Source organism: Manis javanica, chromosome 15 (assembly GCF_040802235.1).
Source record: "Manis javanica isolate MJ-LG chromosome 15, MJ_LKY, whole genome shotgun sequence".
Lineage (NCBI taxonomy): Eukaryota > Metazoa > Chordata > Mammalia > Pholidota > Manidae > Manis > Manis javanica.
Genome location: NC_133170.1, coordinates 75,303,550 through 75,319,845, shown reverse-complemented (window position 1 = coordinate 75,319,845; position 16,296 = coordinate 75,303,550).

Here is a 16,296-nt window from a genome sequence, read left to right as displayed (position 1 = left end):
ATCCCATATTCCTGTTATGGTCCAAACTGCACAGCAAGAGGAGGTGAGTTTGGACCTTTGTGAATGAAGAGAAGAAACTCCAGTGTTAACCTCTTTCTTTCCTTTGACATACCAGGCGCAGCAGTGGGGGAAGTAGTGTGGCCTCTTGGAGGATTCTTAGCGCATTTCTCCCACTGGAAATCTGGGATGTGGCCCATGCTACCTTCACGGATAACGCTTTCCATTTGGGCATGCTTCATTTCACAGTGTCCTGGACTGCAGGACAGAATTGGAACGATGGAATTATTCACATCATTGTACAAAGGTGGAAATTGAAGCTTTGGGGATTTGGCGCTTTGTTTGCAGTGGAGGTTGCCTGAGAACTCAGGTTCTTATGATTCCAAATTCAGTGATTTCTTTCAGTGCCCTGTCACAAGTCTTGATGCTCTTTCACTTAAAGGTAGGTGTGTGTGTGTGTGTGTGTGTGTGTGTGTGCGTGTGTGCGCACATGTTCATTTCAGCAGAACAACCTGAAGTCATCTCTGCAAGTCCTGCCAAGACTGTTGGGATTTCCAAGCCACCTGGAAAACTTTCACTTCTCTAGCCTTTTGGGAAAGTCTTTGCTTTAACATTCACATGAGACAACTCAAACTCCTATCCCAGCTAGCTAAACACTCCTCACCAGGTATTCCCATGGATTTCCACAATTTCCTGTTCAGTACCCTCTAGCCTGCTTCCAACCTGTATGGGTAGAATTGTGCCTCCCAGAAGAAAAGTTCAAGTCCTAAGCCCTGGTGCCTGTGAATGTGAATTGGAGTCCTTGTGGATATAATGAAGATAAGATGAAGTCATACTGGGTTGTGTGGGCCCTAATTCCATGACTGGTGTCCTTATAAGAAGAGGGAAATGTGGACAAAGAGACAATATGCATAAGGAGAATTCCCTGAGATAACAGAGGCAAAGACTGGGGCAATGTGTCTACATGCTGAGGAATGCCACGGGTTGCCAGCGACTCCCAGAAGTTAGGAGAGAGGCAAGGAAGGATCCTTCCCTAGAGCCACCAGAGAGAGCATGACTGTGCCAGTGCCTTGATTTTGGACATCTAGCTCCAGAACTGGGAAAGATTACAGTTCTGTTGTTTTAAGCCACCCATTCTTGGTAATTTGTTACAGCAGCCCCAGGAAACAAATATACCCCCTATCTTGTTCCAGCTTCCTTCCCCTCTCCACCCCAATTTATTTATGCCCCAAAAGGCTACTTTCCCAGGCATTGGTACAGTAGGATTTCACCAAGTATTTGGGATAATAGAGGAAGAGTGCAGCACAGCTCAGCAGAGTCAGTGATTTAAAATTAAATATTAGGCATCTCTGCATTTTCAATTAAATAAAAATAAAGTTCCCAGATGATTCTAGAACACAGGGTGGGATAGGAACCCCTGCCACAAATCCTGTTTATAAGCTGCTTTTTCAGATAATAAGATATAAATATCCTCCTATTTCTAGAGATGCATTTTTTTTTAACGTGGTGTTTAAATGAGTGCCTGCTCAAATGGAGTTACAATTTATGGCTATCCAACAGTCTGTCCAGCTCCTTGCTTAGTATTGGACAGCGCTCAGTCTGTCCTCAGCGTGGAGCTACAGTTTGGGGAGTGGTTTCATTCAGGTCCGGTGATAGATGTTTGGTTGCAGAGACCTAAGATCAACTTTAGCTGATCACCTACCCCTCCTCGCAGGGACCTAGCGCCAGGACACAGAGCTAAGACCTCATGGAGTGGACATTTGATGCTTTTGCCCATCAGGATCAATACTTCTGGGGAACAGGTCGTACGGTATGTGGATTGTGTTTCCATGAAGGTCCCAGGAGTGAGCTTATCACCCAGCTCTGGCCAATAGATAACCCCACTTCAGCTGGCCACAGTGATTGGACCAGTGGTAAGGTTGTCAACCAAGCTGGGCAAATCAGAATTGTTTTCCAGAATTGTTTTTACAGAGTAGTTTTTTAAAACAAGGCATTCAAGGAAAAGGGACTTCCCTTCAGGTCCTGGAGCTAGAGGGATGTGTTTTGGGCTCCGTCTGAAGGTATATTTTTTTTATGCCCCAAGGAAGAGCCATTCTGAAAATGAGGCCAACTCAGAAAGAAGCAGGATGTAGAGAGAGATTGAATTCTAATGAAGTCTGTGTGCCTGGATCCAGGTGGGCTTGAGGTTAATACCATCCAAAAAATTCCATTTATCTGAGTCCATGAATAACATTTTGTTAGAGCTGTGTTATTGTTACTGTCTTCCTTCAGCTGCTTTGAGTGAAAATTTTGTCACCTATGTTGGGAAGAGTTGACCAGTTTAGCTCTTTTTCTACTGAAGGGTTTTTTCCTGCCCTTATCAATTAAAATCCTATTTGGGATATATATCCCAAATAGGATTTTAATATATATATATATTTTTTAAATATATATTTTAATATATATATATACTCTCATACAAGAGACTAGCCATCTTAACTACAGGATCATAACAGCTAGACTTGGAAGTGACTTCAACCGAGAGGCAGTGCCCAGAGAAGAAAAAAACCTGGGATTTAAACTAAACAGAACTGAGTTTAAATCCTCATTTTTAATTCTGTACTTTAGCTGTGTGCCCTTGGCAAGTTTCTTCACTTATGTAAACTTTAGTTTTCTCGTGATGAGGAATAAAAGTTAAATCACCAAACTTACAGAGCCAGGAGATTTAATGACATAATTGTCTATCTCTTTGTTTATGTATCTCTAACATTTACATATATTAGACACAGAACATATATTAATGCATACACTAGAAAAGTAACATAATATATAATAGGTATAAAATCTATTTTAGCTAGCATTATTAGCTCCCAAATCCTTTGTCCTGTGAAATCTTCCCTCTTCTCTCCATCCCTTCTCCTTTTCTTTCTTTCTTGCTTGCTTCCTTCTAGTTAGAATCCACTGATGGGATATACTCAAAGAATAACAGTAAACAGGAAATAGACCAGTCTTCACAAAGACTATAAAAACCGTCTTTAAATCAACTCAATCTCTGACTAGGTTAATGTGATTTTCCCTCCTCTAACAGCTAGAAATCAAAAGTATTCCTCTCTGAAGGTTGATAATATTCAGAGCCTCAAAATATCTATATAATTTTGCATACCCATTGCCAGCAACCAATAAAAAATTACCCAAAGCCAGGAGACAGGTCCTGGCTTACGAAAGATCAAGAGAAAGAAGAAACAATAGAAGCAAAACCAAAGGTTATCCAAATACAAGAGTTATCAGACACATACTTGAAAATCAGTGGGACTAATGTGTTCAAGAAAATAGATAATGCTGTTGTCAAGTTCACCAATCTTCCCCTCTTCAGTGTTTATTTAATCTCATCCAGTGCATTTTTCACCTCACACATAGTTTTCATGTCTAGAGATTCAATTTCACTCTTCTGTCTTCCATGTCTCTACCTGACATGTTCAATCTTCCCCCTAGCTACTTAATATCTGTTTTAAGGTGTTTACGAAGGGACTATTAACACAAGTGTGGTTGTAATGGGGTAAAGTGCAGTAACGGAGCGCTGGAATCAGTGAAGCTGTGACCATTTCTATGGGACAAGGGGAGGGAGTGGTTACCAGGCCTGTGAAGCAAAGAGATCCGGTGGCCAGGACCTCCTTGAGAGGACCAGGGATTGGTAGCTGAGGGGCACAGCCAGCCTGACACAACCATGCAGAAAGGATGCCCCAGACATAATCTGCTGCTGGCCTCTGACCTCCTGCCAATGCCTCCTATTGGCTTGAGCCATCTAGAAGGCAGAGGACATGGGAGTCTTATGGGACCATAGAGGTGCAAAGCCAGTCTGGAAAGGGGGCAAGTAGAAGATGCTTAGCACAAAGCGTGACTTACTTGACACTGGAGAGTCTTTTGTAGGACTTCAGTTTTTTTCCTAACCCAGTTGCACATGTTATTTTAAAAATCCACAAGTCAAAGTGAATGTTAGTTCCTTTCCCCATCCACAAAAGCATTATCCTCTGGAAAGAAGAACAAATGGCTTCCTTTTCCAGGCACAAAGCTCTGGCGCAACGGTTTCTTCACCAGAAGGCTGAGCATTCTAGATGAGGCTGCTGGATTGATCGTTACCAAGACAAGGTTGAAATGTCCCTCTATCTGTGTTGATCTGACCCCAAATGCATCTCTTCCCCATACTGCATTCCCGCCTGCTCTTCTGAAAAGTGATTAAGTGACAGGTAAGAGTTTAGTTTACTGCTATTGTTTCCTTTACCTCTCTCTCTCCTTCGTCTACCCTCCTACCCCCCACCCCCCATCCATTTTTTTCCCTGTAAAATCTTTTTCTAACATATAATTTTGAACTCACAATTCAACCAACCATTGGGGAGGCAATTTTCCCGCTCTTACCTCCTTTCAGGTGTCATTGTTTAGACAGTCTGGCTGGGGTGGTCCAATTTTTCAATTTCCTGACAGCATCTTTCTTAAAGAGTCTCGGCCTCCTCTCTCTGGTTCCGTCCTCCGCTGCCGTCTGCATCCTGTTCAAGGACAACCTCAGAAGGGCACAACTGTTTCTTGTCTAGCAACCACCCGACTTCTGGCATCTTTGTAGAAACTGTCTTTCTCTTAGCCTCAGCGATACTTCTTTCTCCATAAAATACGTTTTTCAAACAGGTGTTGAGAAATGTGACATTTGGAATATGTAATAGCTGAATCCTAACATATACCTTCATCACACAGTAGCTAAAAGAAGAAAAGGAACTCATTGATGTGGAAAAGCCATGCAAAGATTTGCGTATCTGTCCTCCACCCCCCACCCTGCCCCTCACAATGTTTTCTGATTTTCCAAGTTTTGTCAACTTCTTTCATCCACTGAAGAAACACGAAAATAAGACAAATCTTTTCCTTCTTATTTGTACTGTAATAGTTGTTTGTTGTGGGAAAATTATAAGACACAAAGAGTTAACCAAAAAAATATTGGCACTGTTAATATTTGGGTGTTCCTTACAGATATTCTTCTTGGGAGGTTTTTAGACATATACTTACCTTTCAAAATAATAATATGCTCTAAGAAATTTTTGACTGTAGAAGTAACATCAATTTTTTAGGAAAAAGATAAAAAGTATTCATATCGAAATGAAAAACCGCCATAGTACCCCCACCCAAGGATACTAATTTAACCTTCTGTATACATTATTACATTTTTTTTCAGATATAGCTGTATCTACATTTATATCTTATTTTCCTGTTTCCTTTAACAAAAATTAGATCACATTAAATATACTATTTTTTTAAACTTAATGACATCTTTCCTTGAACCAAGTACTGATTTATACCATTAGCTTTCATACTCTTTGTACCACAGTAAGAAATACATTTTAAACTATGATCTAGTACAGTGCATGTACAATACCTCTATATTTATCATTGAACTAAAATTTTCATGAACCACTACTCACCTCTATTATGTATTATGTACTCTGTTATTTTCTATTTTATTCTCTTTCATTTAAAAAAAATGCCAGTTATGACCCAGTAAATTGATTTTAAGACCCACTTGAAGGGCCCCCACCAGTAAGATGGCAAACTTCCTGCTTCTCTTCGGGGTCCTCGGTTCCCGCCGGCGCCACCTGAAGCCCAATCACCTCTTGCTCCCCTCCCAATCCCAGCACCTAGCCAACAGCCACCAGCCCCGTAGAAGTGACACCTCAATCAATTCATGCCCCTTCCTGTATAACCCAGCACCTTTCCCTAATAAAGCGGAATTCTCCAGTGAATTGCTGCTGTGTGTCGCTCCTTTCCTTTCACCACTAATGGGTTGTGACACACACTTTGAAAGACATCCTCCTAGGTCACAATTTTAATGGCTTTATTGTATTTTGAACACCAGGTTTTAAGTTGCATGGAAACATAGAAAAGGTTTTGTCCAGCCTCTTCATTTTATATGCAGAGGAGTGAAAATCTTATTTTCTCAATAGCCGGTACAAGAATTCCCCGCAAGGAGGGAATTTTCTTTGTTTAGGGAAATACTTTAGAACTGCTTGTAGTGGGGGAGGGTGCGCTGGTGGGAGTAGTTGAACCATTTTATACAAGGAATAAATAGGAACTTGAAATGGGGAGCATTGAGCCAAATGGCAGAGAGGGACAGAACCTGAGTTAACAACACAAAGGACTTTGGGGAACAAGAATATCTAATATTGAATTTATATTATTTGCATTGCTGTGCTGTAATTTCATCTACCCTCCCAAGTTTTCAGTAAGGTTTAATATTAGGTCTCTTTTGGGAGCAGGTGATGGAAATAAAACTGAAAGTGGGTTAAGAAAAAATAAGCTAGGAGCATTTATTTGCTTATCAAATTGAATCTACCAGGCTTGGCTGGGTCTGGGGCCTTAAATAATGTCATTGACACTTGGTGTGGTTTTATATTTCTTTTCTTTTTTGGGGTTCATTCTCAGGTATTGACTCCCAACAGGTTTTTCCCCAGAAAACCCAGAACTAAATCTCATTTGATTGACTAGGATCGTATGACCATGTTTGAACCAATCGTTGTTCAAAGGGAATGAAATGCTCTAATTGGCCAGGCCTGGGTCATGTGTTCACCCTGGGAACCAAAAATGGCTTCACACCCACATTAACTTGGTTTTAAGTGGGCAAGGAGGGTTTCCAGAAAATTGGGTTCACATCCAGGGAATTTGGGGTGGGCAGCAAACACTACATACACACCTATTCAGACAAATACTTTATGCAAGCAGTTAACTTGGTGGAGATTGAGGAAAGAGCTGAATTCCTCATCTGGCTGTCCCAGTGTGGAAAGGGACCCCGGGAGTGCCACATCCAGATAATCCCAAACAGAACTAAGCTCCCCTGGGAGTTCACAGAAATGTTAGCGAGACCACCAGATTTTCTACAATTTGTATAAGAGTATCTGTATCAATCTTATCTAGACCTTAAAGGGAATAAGATCCCTGAGGATATCTGGGTTGCTTAAAAGAGGAAACTGAGGCCCAGAGAGGTTCAGAGACCTGCCCAAAGCCACACAGCTAATTTTTATTGGAGTTCAGACAGCACGGTCTCCTGCTCTGGCTCAGCAATGTTCCCTGCTCACGAAGCGGATGCTGCTTCCGTCAAACCCAGAAAATGTCCAGAAGCCTCGCTCCCCCAGCGGTGTTTGCCCTTGTGAGCCTCCCCCAGGCCATGGGGCCTCCCGGGGGCCCTGCAAGCAGGCAGGCTAAGTAGGAATGATCCAGAGAGAACAAATAGCTAATGAGAGGGGATTGATATTTATCACACACTTCCTATTTGCCAGGCATTTTGCATATGTTATTTTATTTAATCTTCACAAAGTTTAGTTTTAGGAAACAGAAAGCAAGCAGAAGAGAAGGAGTCAGAGATGAGGGCCGTAATCAGCAGGAGCTGTGCTGTGAAGGACCTTGAATTTGGCTGAATGAGTGAGTGAGTGAATGAATGCATGAATAAATGAGTGGAGTTTACACCAGTGTTAGTCTGCTTGGGCTGCTGTAACAAAGTACCCTCGAAGGAGCCGCTTCAACAACAGAAATTTATTGTACAGTTCAGAGGCTGGAAGTCCAAGATCAAGTAGTCAGCAGGTTTAGTTCCTTTTGATGGTTGTACAAATCTGTCCCATGCCTCTCTCCTAGCATCTGGTAGGCTGTGGGCAATCTTTGATGTTTCTTGGCTTATAAAATGGCTTTATCATCTTGATGGGCAATCTTTGACGTTCCTTGGCTTTGTCATCCCATGTTATTCTTCCTGTGTGCATGTCTGTGTCTGCGTCTAAACTTCCCCCTTTTATAAGGACACCCCAGTCTAATATGACCTCATCTTAACTAATTGCATCTGCTATGACCCTATTTCTAAATAAAGTCACATTCTGAGATCCTGGAAATAAGGCTTCAAAATCTGAATTTTGGAGGGGACACAATTTAACTTGTAATGATAGCTTAGTGGAATCTTGAGAAAAGCTGGGATAAGCAAGATTAAACAGAGATCTTTACTGTAGGACCTTTGTGGTGGTTTTATAACCAAGCTGCAAAATCACTCACTCTCCCATTGAGAGGTTTTTGTCCTCTCCCTTGGAATCTGAGACCGTTAGATTATGGTGGAAATGGTGCAGTGTAAATTCCAGCGCCTTGTTTACTGGAACACTGGGATGCCTGGTAAGGAGTTCAAGTATATATATATATATGTACATATATGTATATGCATATATAATTTAAAACATTCTATGTAAACATATGATATCTATATCTACATGTATCTATATACAGAGAGGGAGAGTCTAGCAATTTATGTTAAGGAATTAGATCATGTAATTGTGCAAGCTGGCAAGTTCAAAATCTGTAGGGTAGGCTGATAGGTGGAGATTAGAGACCAAGGGAAGAGTTGATGTTGTAGTTGGGTTCCCAAGGCAGCTGCAGGCACAGTTCCCACTTCCTCCCTGAACATCCATCTTTTCTATCAAAGCCTGCAAACGATTAGGTGAGGCCCACCGTATCATGGAGGGTCATGTGCTTTACTAAAAGTCTACTGATTTAAGTGTTCATTCCATCTAAAAAATGCCCTCACAGCATTATGTAGACTAAGGTTTGACTAAATATGTGGGTACCATGGTCTAGCCAAGTTGACACATAAAAAACAGGCTGGTTTGTTACACAGCAACAGATAACCAGATCAATCTCTTAACGGCCTCCTGCTTTGGGCTGTGACTTTTCTAGTGGGTGATAATATGCCAAACTTTCCAATTTTATTTGGTCAGATTCCCACCTTCCCTCCCTCTCCTGTTTTTTTTTAACGGAGACCTTTTGGGTAATGTGTTCTACAGAACACCTTTTCAGAAGTCTTGAGTGTAGCAGTTAAAAGCAGAATGGGATTCAATTCTTGACTGTGCCAGTTCCTAGCTGTGTGACCTTGAGTAATTTATTTAACCTCTCTGGGCCTCAGATTCCTCATGCATGAAGTGAGAGAGGCGTACTGGCCTCAATGCTGCTGTGAGGGGTACATTAAATGAGCCATGGAAAGGGCTCAGCCCAGCACCTGGGCACACAGCTTTTAAATTAGTGAATTGGCTTATTTATTTATTTGCCAGTAGGCCCCAGATTTTACCAGTCTGTGGTGTTGCTCTTCCTCGCAAGACCTTAAAGGTGACGTTCAAGCTCTTAACCCACTCAATTTCTAGAAGTTTCTCTCTCTCTCACTCTTTCTCTTTCCTTCCATTTTTTTCCTTTTCTTCCTCTTTTCTTCTTATTTTCCATTGTAAAACCAGGGCTTCCCCCACTGGGGAACACGTGCAGGTTCCACAAATTCATCATGTCACTTCGGCCAGCCGCGGCTCTCTGGACCATTGCTCCACATGTCCCGCGAGGGGCGGCTCTCTCCGCTTCAGCTCCGCTCCGTCTGCCTCCAGCTGCTGCCGCGGCCCTGTGCGCCTCCCTTCAAGCACAGGCCAGACCTTGCTACCCACGGAGGCAGCCAGAAGCTGCAACTTTAATGAATCCGTCACCGGGGGTAACGCTCAGCGAGCAGGAGCCCAGCTCCGTGGACCTTTGCAGAGCTCCCCCTACCCGCCAGCGCCTGCATTGCTCAGGGCTTTGCCTGACTTGGGTTCACACCCGCCTCGTGCTCAGCCTGCCTTTCCGCATCCGTCATTATACGACCTTGGCCCAAGTGGTCTGTCTGTGCGATTTTCCATTCCTTTAAGAGAAAATTAGGCCCCATTGTCAGGGAGATAATGCTGCTCTGTGGCCCTCTATATTAGAGTCCTCCAAGAAAACAACACACCAAGAGGATGTATATACACACACATGCACATACATACATACATACATGTTTATTTATTATAAGGAATTTATTTATGTTTTATTTATTCTTGACCCTTGAACATTCCAAGCGTTGAGGTGCCAAACTCTTGCACAGTCAAAAATCCACGTATCGTTTTGACGCCCCCTAAACTTAACTACCAATAGCCTGTTGCTGACCACAAGGGAGCCTTACTGATAAAATAATCAAATAACATGTAGTTTGTATGTTATATGTATTATATGCTGTATTCTTTACAATTAAGCAAGCTGGAGAAAAAGAAAATGTTTATTCAAATTGTTGCAAATCTCCAAAACTTTTTCCAATATATTTATTGAAAAAAATCTGCATATAAGTGGATCCAAGCAGTTCAAGGGTCAACTATGATATAAGGAATCCCTCCAAAGCTGCTTTTTCAGAATCTGGTAGCTTTTAATATTGTTCTTGTATCTTTTTTTCCTAGACTGAGGCTAAGAGAAATGGGAGAGCAGTCAGGATGGCATCTCTGCTTCCTAGTCCAAGTATACTTTTAGAACTGAGCTCATACTACATGCTTTTGAAAGGAATTTCCCATGGTCCATTTTACTCCTCCCATTGGATGGTTAGCAGTAAGTCTGGAATAGCGTCTAGAACTAGACTGTCCAGTATGGTAGCCGTAGCCACAGGTGGCTACTGAGCCCTTAAAATGTGGTAAGTTCAAATTCAGACATGCTTAAGTGTTAATCATACATGGATTTCAAAGACTTGGTGCTAAAAAAGTTTTCCAAAATATCTCAACAATTTTTAATATTGATTACATGTTGAAATACAGCATTTTGTATATTAAGTGAAGCAAAATACATTACTAAATTTAATTGCACCTCTTCCTTTCTCTGTTAAATACCTCCTAGAAAATTTAAAATTGCAGATATGATTAGTGTTATATGTCTATTGGACAACCTTGTTCTGTTGGCACTTAGAACAGGATCTGGGGCTACCCAACAGTTTCTAAATGAACAAATCTCTGACTAATGGGAAAGGCAAGTAGCTACAAGCTAGTACGAGGGGTTGGGGGCCACTTGCCTAACCTTATCCAGGATGCCTGGGCCCTGTCTCCACCTTCCTGCACCTCCCGTATGCTCTCCCCTCCCCTCTCTGCCTGCTGCCTTCACATGTCTTGCCATGTCTCCTTTCTTCCTGAGTCAGTCCCACTTTCATTTCCTCTGAAAGCCATTTCCTGACTCTCCTTCAATAAAAATATCATCCCCAAAGTCCCCACCCAACCCTACTATTCTCTTCAGGACACTTACTTACTATGATCCAGAATTCTCTTGCTTATTTAATCGTTTACCATATGTCTTCCCAACTAAAACATACATTCCATGAGTACATTCCATATTGGGGTCTTGTTTCTCTTGTTCACCACTGAATCTTCTCATGCTTCTATGCTGGGCACAAAATAGGCTTTCAATAAATATTTTTTTGATGAATGAATGAATGAATGAACATGAATTCTTATTGTTTGATTTTGAAGCTTTGGCAGAAATTTGCAACTAAACCTCTTCTCCTTACTCTAGGACTTCAGCAAAGTGTACAGACGTATCTTGGATGAATGGATTCCTTTCTTGGGTGGCAATTAATGAAAAAGGGCTGAGTTTCGTAACAGAATCAATGCTGTGTTGAACAGAGAAAACCCATCTGGAAATTGGAACTGGGAGGTGGGAGTGGTCATGGTGGCATAAGGCCCAGGGACGTGCAGGAATCCAAGCAGAACTCTGGAGTCGCCCAGGGTGTGTGAGGCAGGAGCCAACCACCTGGCTTGGCATCGCCCTTAAAAGATGCTGTTAGTTTCTAGAATTGCTTTAACAACAACAACAAAAAAAACCCCACCTACAACTAAGTGGCTTAAACAACAGAAACTCAATGTCTCACAGTTCTAGAGTCTAGAATCCCAAGGTCAGGGTGTTTGGCAGGGCTGGTGTCCTTTGAGGGCTGTGAGGGGGGATCTGTTCCATGCTTCTCTCCTTGGCTTGTACATGGTTATCTTCATGCTGACATGACATTCTCTTTGTGTGTGTGCATGTGTCTCAATTTCTCCTTCTTAAAAGGACCCATTATATTGGATTAGGGCCCACTGCGTGATCTCATTTTAACCTGATTACCTCTGTAAAGACGCTGTCTCCAAATAAGGTCCCATTCTGAGATACAGGGCTTAGAACATCAACACAGGAATTTGGAGGGGGTGGTAACACGATTCAACCCATAACAGATCTTGAAGGACCACTTCCAAGCTATTCCAGGAAGACTGTGGGGTATTCTGCAAACCCCACCTCAGAGGAGTCTCTGATGGGGTTTTTATCTGCCCAGCACCCATCTCCCCTCTTCTGGTTGCAGTACCCAGATTTTTCTTTGGGGACTCATCCCTCTGACACCCTCAGTCCGTATGGTTCAGATAGGATTGGCCTTTTGCTCCAGATGCAGAATCGAACTTGTGACCCAGGTCTAGCCAACTGGTGCATTTCATCCTCTGATCACAGTGATTAGATTGTTCTCTGGTCACAGGACCAAAACTAACCCAAAGGGACTCAATTCTAGGAACTGATAGGTTGAAAGCTTGGAGTACCAGGGAGCATGTCAACCATGAGAGAGGAGCCAACACAGAGAAAACCAGGTAAGGGAGACGGAACCCAATGACATACTTAAAGCTCCTAAATTGAGCTGTGCCTGAAGGGAGCTTCGGTGATTGATTTTTTTCAGTTACAGGAGCCAATAGATTCCCTTTTTGGCTTAATGCCATTGTGATGTGAAGTTAAATGATTTGTAGCCCCAAACAAGCTAACCACTGCAATTTTGCCCCCTCCCCTCTCCCGCTTATGTACCTCAGTCATGCCAGGTAACCTGCAGTGGGAAAATTTCACCAGGAAAAGAGAATTTCTTTCAGGCTTCCTGTGTTATCTCAAGAGAGTCCGATTTAAAGCCCCATTGGAGATGCTTAAACTTGGCCAATGAGAGCAAGGAGCCAGGGTGGGGACCTTGTGCCAGCCCGTAGCTCAAGAAGGTGAAACTCTCAGGGTTTTTATAATTATGTGAAAAGGCCTGGGATTTTTGTAAGGCAGGGGTCAGCAAATGGAAATTCTCCTAGGAGCTAAGGGCTTCTGAATGCTTGTTTCTGATCATCTTGTTTATGTCCTGAGGTAAATAAATCTGTCCTTTGTTCTGTTTGTTCCACTCTCAGCACTGTTTGCAATTAAAGGGGTGGAGAGGCTGGGGAGATGAATGAGCTCTTTAATTGACTTTGTTCTGGGTGACACAGAGTAAGAAAAAAAAGGCCCTCGTGGGCAGAAGTTGGAGGTGGCCTGCTCTGCCCTGGGAAATGCTGATAAAACCCCGGGCAGCTGGTGATCAAGTGGCAAAGGGGCGGAAATTCATCGTCATTAGCGTGATGGATGAGCCTAGGTTGAGCTTCTGTTGGTCTCTGCCAGGGTCCTCCTGACACAAGAGTGAACCGGCGCACATGTATGTTTTCAGAAGCCACCCCCACGTTGAGGGATGGAATGTTACTCCTGGTGGAATTATTACTCACCCTCCACTTTCCTTCAACCATGTCTCTAGGGGGTGGAAGGGATGCCAAAATAAAGCCAACAATCCTTCTAGTAGGTCAGAGAACCCCCACTTACAACATGATGTGATAGAAAGAGGTTAATGAACACAAATAATAACAGATAAGACAGTTAATGCCTTGAGTGCTTTCTATGTGCCAGACAGACACTGTGTTGAGAGCAATATATACATAATTTCTTTTCGTGCTCTCAAGAACGATCTGCATTTTTTAGATGAACAAATGGAGATGCAGAGAGAGGTTAAGTAATGTGCCAGACGTGTTCCAGCAACGTGGAAGCTGGTCTTCATAACCAAGCCAACCTGCCACAAAGTTATGCTTATGCTCACTGCATTATGCCTTCCCCACACCTTCATGTAGCTCTGTTCTGCCCTTCAATAGATTTTTTCACTCTTTGACCAAGTCTTCTATTCTCTTTGAGTCTCAGGGTCTTATCTATAAATTGGGATAACAATACTTTTATGTAGCAGTATGCTTGGATGCAAACAGCAGAAACAGACATTGGTTAATTTATGCAAAAATGGAATGTTCTGGAAAGATATTGGGGAGCTCATGGAGCTCTGATCTCTCCTGGATCTGTGGAGGGAATAGGACCAGGTCCCACCAAGAATCACCCAGTGGGAGTGTTTCCCAACAGGAAGGGTGTTTAGATGCTGAGTAGCTAAAAGGTGCCTCCTCCACCCTGACTTTCCCACAGGGCTGCGTGGTGACGGATGGCTTTGGCACCAGGCGTGACACATGGTAAATGCCTAGTGAGTGGTAATTATTCTTATTCTTATTAATAATAATATCCAGGAAGAGGCATCTCAGCTTGTCTCCAGGCCTGCCGTATTAATTCTGGGCTGCTTTTCCTGTAGGATGATTTGGACATCCTTTGTAAACAGAGACATAAACCGAGCTAACATATCCTTGCGACAGAAGGATGCTGGCATGTCTTCAGATTGGTCGCTAACGCGTGTCCTAAATTGGGAAAAAATCAAAACAGATTGCATCTAATTTCTCACTGTTCCAAGCAAGAAATTACCTTTTTAAGGGAAACACTGTGACTTCCAAGCTGTTTGCAAACAGTTTTTGTTAAGTGTCTTGTCTTGGGCTTGGCTTTCTTGGTTCGATTGTCTGTCCCCATGGGATTAGCTGGGTTTTCAGGGAGAAGAGGCCGAAAGAATCTACTTTTCTCACTTCTTCCTCATGTTAGCAGGAGTTTGGTGGGCCCCACTCCTCCGTCAGGTGGCTGAGTGAGTGATCATGGGGAAAGCATGGGCTTTGGAGGCACAGATTTGGGTTTGAATCCTGAATCTACTGTTTCCTGCTGTATATAACCCTGGTTAAGTCACTTTACCTCAGTGGATTTCTGTTTTCTCATCTTAAAAATGGGATGATCATTATGTATTTCCTAGAATTTGTAGTGACCTGAAGTAACTTGTTTTTGTTAAGGGCTACTGCTGGCTCAGATGACACCTTTGTATGAATTAGAGAAAGGCTTGCCTTCTAGCAGATGTATCTGGGGCTCAGAGGCATGGCTGGCCAGGCAGAGCATGGGCAGATTGTATTCCCTATGTAGCCCCTCGGCTGGCACCCTTGTGCAGCATGCAACCTGAACAACTGTTCATAATGGCCCTGTTTTTATCTGCCTATTAAGCTTTTTAAACCTTTTTTCTATGAACAGACACAGACCCCTTGGCTAAAAGGATGAGAATATAACCCAGGTCTGGCCAAGCTGATAACAAACAGTGATTGGTTCAAAGAATGGGCATGTGACCCAAACAGTCCAGTTGGACTTTTTCCCTGGGACTGATACACATACGTTGGGAGAAAGCGGCCCTTTCTATTTCTAAAAATGAGAAGATGAAGAGAAGGTTCTGGAGTCAGTTGTTGAGGCAAGTTTCTGAAACTCTTCCTGTGATTCTAGGCATGAATCAGCGAGCCTAAACATCCTGCCTTTGCTTAAACTAACGTGAGTTGACGGTCTGACACTTGAAATCAAAACTGTCTTGATAATTGGGCAGTTGCTGCAAGGTGTACTTTGTAAGGAAGACCCCTAGCCCAGAGTGGCACTCCATAAATAATAGCTGTTATTACTGTTACACTCTACCAGATGGAATTCCCACCAGTTTGCTTCTTTGGAGTGCAAAGAAGAAAATGCTTTACTAGGTTTGGAATGTCAGATATTGCCACCAGACACCTTGATCATATGACCATAGCAGACATCAGTAACTCATTAGTGGAAAACACGGACTGATGAGGCTATGGTGGCTTTTCGTCATTGTTGACTGTTCTGTTTTGTTTTGCCTGGGAAATGGTCTCAGAGTCCTTCCTAACAGGTGCTACGGGCAGCCTCTGCTAATCATTTGGAAATGAAATAGGAGATGAAACCAAGCATTTTGATTTTAGGCAATTTGTGACAAAATCCATTGCAAGTCATTTCTGAAGCTTCTAACTCACGGCAACATGCCAACAGAGGTGAGAAAACGCTGCTTTAAATTAATGCCAGAAAATAAGGGACTCAGACTAGCACCACAGAAACCTACATGGCTAATGAGGTTTGGCAGAAGGGTTTTGTGAGCATGTGTAGGGCATCTGGGTCAACAGGCAAGCGAATTCCCAAATACATAAGAAAAGATTAGCTCAGCTCCGCCATAGTATCTGGGGTAAATCCATTTCCTTGTGATCTTTCGGGGATGGGTAGGGGGTCTTGGTGAATTTTCCAGCCAGAGGAAGGTTTGTGGTAGAACAGAAAAAGAAGAAAATAAATTTCAGTGAAACAAAACACAAAACATTCCAGATTTTTCTGCCCAGCTTTGAGAAGTCCCAGATCTATTACTCAAGACTGAGTCTTCCAGGCCCAAAGGGGTCAAATTTGATACTGGAGAATGCAAATAGATTTTTATTTCAAACACACCTG